Below are 4,235 nucleotides of genomic sequence, written 5' to 3'. Positions count from 1 at the left end.
TAATTTTTGTATTTTTAGTACAGACGGGGTTTCACCATGTTGGCCAGGCTGTTCTCAAACTTCTGACTTCTGACTTCAGGTGATCCACCCGCCTTGGCCTCCCAAAGTGCTGGGATTACAGGCGTGAGCCACCATGCCCGGCCGGTTCTTTTCTTAACTGTTGGACCCCGTCAAAGTTCTGAAGATAGTTTCAAACCTCCCTGCTCTCAGGATGGACAAGGAAACCTATCAAGTTTTCTCCTTTGAAATGATCCCCATTGCATTTGATTCCTAAAATGAGTGATAGTAATGACACCTAATTTACAATGAGAGATGAGCTTCCTGTATTCTCCAATGCAGAAATTACAGCATAGCAAGCATTCAAATGTTCTTAGGAGACAGGATAAAAAGACTGAAGGTTCAGCCTAGGCAACATGGCGAAACCCCATCTCTACAAAAAAGTACAAAAAATTAGCCAAACACAGTGGTGCACAACTGTAGTTCCAGCTGCTTGGGAGGCTGAGGTGGAAGGATCACCTGAACCCAGGAAGTAGAGGCTACAGCGAGCCGTGATCACACCACTGCACTACAGCCTGAGCAACAGGAGTGAGACCTGTCTCAAAAAAAAAAAAAAAAGACTGAAGAACTCTTCATGCTTTTCTTCCCTGTCTGTAACTTACATGCATTTTTTGCCTAGACCTTCAGAGGTGAGCTCCCTTAGTGAGGGGTTCATCAAATATAAGTGTTCACAGATTAAAAAAGTTGTCATAGGCCAAAAGTGAGAAAAATCCAGGACCTGCTTTTGCAAGGTTTTCCAAGGTCGCTGAATAGAAGGAAGTGAAAGAGTCAGCAAAGTGAAGATCTAGGAAAAGAGCATTTCGGACAGAGGACACAGCAAGTGCAAAGATGGTGAGAACAAGCCAAGTGTGTTTGTTGAACAGTAAGGAAGCCAGCATTTCAGAAGCCTAGTGATGGAAGGGGAATAAAAGATCAGTGTGAGGTTGGTTAGGTAAACAGCAGAGTCCAGATGAAGTCAGGCCTTGCAGCTACAGGGAGGGACATGGTCAGGTCGGTGTTCTAGATCATGACTCTAGTTGCAACATGGATGATGGATTTTAAGCAAATTTTATTTTTATTTATATATATTTTTTCATTTATTTGTCTTTGTTTTAAGCAGATTTTAAACAGAACGCTAATGAAGAAGCCATATAATTATCCAGAAGAGACAGGATGAGGCTTGGACCAAGTAGGTGGAGGGTATCAAAAGATATTTAGAAGATAAAGGAAGTTTGGACTTGGCGCTGTGGGTGAGTGGGGAAAAGGGAGGGTCAGGATGACTGTTAGATTATGGGGGCTCTGACAGCAGGAGGTTTGGGACATTCTGCTTATAATAGGCCTTCTGGGCTGGGCGCAGTGGCTCACACTTGTATTCCTAGCACTTTGGGAGACTGAGGCAGCCGGATCACGAGGTCAAGAGATCAAGACCATCCTGGCCAAAATGGTGAAACCCCATCTCTACTAAAAATACAAAAATTACCCGGGCGTGGTGGTGCGCGCCTGTAGTCCCAGCTACCCAGTTACTCCGGAGGCTGAGGCAGGAGAATTGCTTGAACCCGGGAGCTGGAGGTTGCTGGGAGCCGAGATGGCGCCACTGAACTCCAGCCTGGTGACACAGCAAGACTCTGTCTCAAAAAAATATATAAAAAATTTAAAAAATAGGCCTTCTGCATAGAGGACTTACTATATAAGTAACAACAGGGTAGTCACATTTCATGTCCTGAATTGATAAACAGTGAGTAGCCTGTCCTGTCATTTTCCATGACCTTGATTCACAGAAGTCTGCCCTACAGAGATGCTATTTCTAGCCTGCTCACAAAACTGATATTTAGAGCCAGCCAGTGGCTATAGGAGGTACTGCTGGTGACGAGGTGTCCCCCAAGTGACTACTCACTCCAAGACTGGGACCTGCAAGTACTAAGATTTGAACTCTTAATAAAAGGAGTTAAAAATTGTTTTTTTATCATGGACAAATTCAAACATGAAAAAATAAAGAAAACACCCCGGTGTGGTGGCTCACGCCTGTAATCCCAGGACTTTGGGAGGCCGAGGCGGGCGGATCACGAGGTCAGGAGTTTGAGACCAGCCTGGCCAACATGGTGAAACCCAGTCTCTACTAAAAATACAAATATTAGCTGCGTGGTGGCAGGTGCCTGTAATCCCAGCTACTCGGGAGGCTGAGGCAGGAGAATCATTTGAACCTGAGAGGCGGAGGTTTCAGTGAGCTGAGATGGTGCCATTGCACTCCAGCCTGGGTGACAGGGCAAGACTCCTTCAAAAAGAGGGGAGGGGGGGGAAAGGGGAGGGAGGACGGAGGGGGAGGGGAGATAATGAACCCCTCTATTCTGCTTCAACAATTATCAACACATGACCAACCTTGTTTCAGGTATACCCTCCCTTATAGCCCACACCTGGTTATTTTGAAGCAAATCCTAGACATTATCAAACAGTTCAAATTGCCCAAATGTCTCCTACATACTTTTTTCTTTTACAGTTTGTTTGAATCTGGGTCCAAATAAAGTCCACACACTGCACCTGGTTGTCACGTCTCTATTCATCTTGAGTCCTGCCTCCTCCCTACCCCCTCACCTCCCTTCTCCTTCTTTTCTTTTCTTGCAATTTATCAGTTGAAGGCATAGAGCCATTTCTGGGCCTTATTCTTGTGATGTCATGTAACACGTTCCTCCATGCCTTGTATGTCCTGTAAACTGGTTCTTAGATCCAGTGGTTGGTTAGTGTCAAGTTCAGTTTTCTGGTAAAAATACATCATGAGTGGCAGTTTGTCCTTCCCATTCCATTGCATCAGGACGCCTGCTTTTCCCTCTTTTTCTGGTGTTAAGGCTGAACACTGGGTTCAGGTGTAGTCAGACTAGGTAACAATTATAAAATTCCCCATCAGTTTTTCACCTGATGGTTTAGTTGATCATCACTGCCTAGCTCCATTATTTCATTAGGAGTTGCAAAATTGGGATGTCCTAATTCTACCATTCTGCAGTAAGAACTTGCTGTCATCAATTTGTATACCATGAGATACAGGTCATACAGGAAAGGCAGGATAAATGTGTGGGTTTTTTCTTATTATTTACCAGTTTTCAGAAAAATGAATTGATTCTCTAGCATCTTGCAAAAGTAGTTGTTTTTAATATCATTGTGAACTTGGACATTTTAACATCTTTTGTGTATTTCAATCCATTGCAGTTATTCTTTTTGATGTTCAAATTGTCCCAGTTTTGGTCAGTGGGAGCTTCTTCTGGTTGGTGCTTAAACTTTTTTTGTTTTGTTTTGTTTTTTGTTGTTGTTGAGATGGAGTTTCACTCTTGTTACTCAGGCTGGAGTGCAATGGCGCGATCTCTGCTAACCACAACCTCCGCCTCCCAGATTCAAGCGATTCTCCTGCCTCAGGCTCCTGAGTAGCTGAAATTACAGGCATGCGCCACCACACCCGGCTAATTTTGTATTTTTAGTAGAAATGGGGTTTCTCCATGTTGATTATGGCTGGTTCGAACCCCGAACGTCCTGATCCGCCCGCCTCGGCCTCCCAAAGTGCTGGGATTACAGGCATGAGCCAGCGGGCCAGTCTCCTCCTCTTCCTCCTCCAGACAGAGCGAGACTCCATCTCAAAAAACAAACAAACAAACAAAACAAACAAACAAAAAAAACACGATTCTCTGACTATTTGGGAGGCAGGGAAATTAGAGAGGAGTCCGCTACAATAATCCAGCAAGAGAGGCTGAGGGGTTGTCAGTGGGATGGGGAAGGACGATTGACAGGGGGATAATTGAGGAAATAGAATTGACAGGATGTGGTGACTGGAAGTAAGACGGAAGGGGGAGGGAAGAATCAAGGATGCATCCCCCAGCCTGGGCCTGGCCACTCTCTGGGAGTGCAGAAAGACGGGAAGGAAGTATGGCAGGGTCAAGTGAAGGTATCAGGAGGCACTACACATCAGAGTCCAGAGGTGGGAGCGAGATTCAGGAGCCCTCAGCACGCAGGAAATAGCTGAATCCGTGGAACATGTGTAGCATGAGGAGAGAAAACCTTACCCGAGGAAAACCAGGATTTACAGGGAGAACAGAAAAAGGAGACTGGAGATGGGCGAGGTGGCTCACGCCTGTAATCCCAGCACTTTGGGAGGCCAAGGCGGGTGGATCATCTGAGGTCAGGAGTTCAAGACTAGTCTCTCCAACTTGGTGAAACCC

The sequence above is a fragment of the Mandrillus leucophaeus genome, unplaced genomic scaffold, assembly GCF_000951045.1.
Source record: "Mandrillus leucophaeus isolate KB7577 unplaced genomic scaffold, Mleu.le_1.0 Scaffold46, whole genome shotgun sequence".
Taxonomy (NCBI): domain Eukaryota; kingdom Metazoa; phylum Chordata; class Mammalia; order Primates; family Cercopithecidae; genus Mandrillus; species Mandrillus leucophaeus.
Note: the sequence above shows the minus strand (reverse complement) of the source record.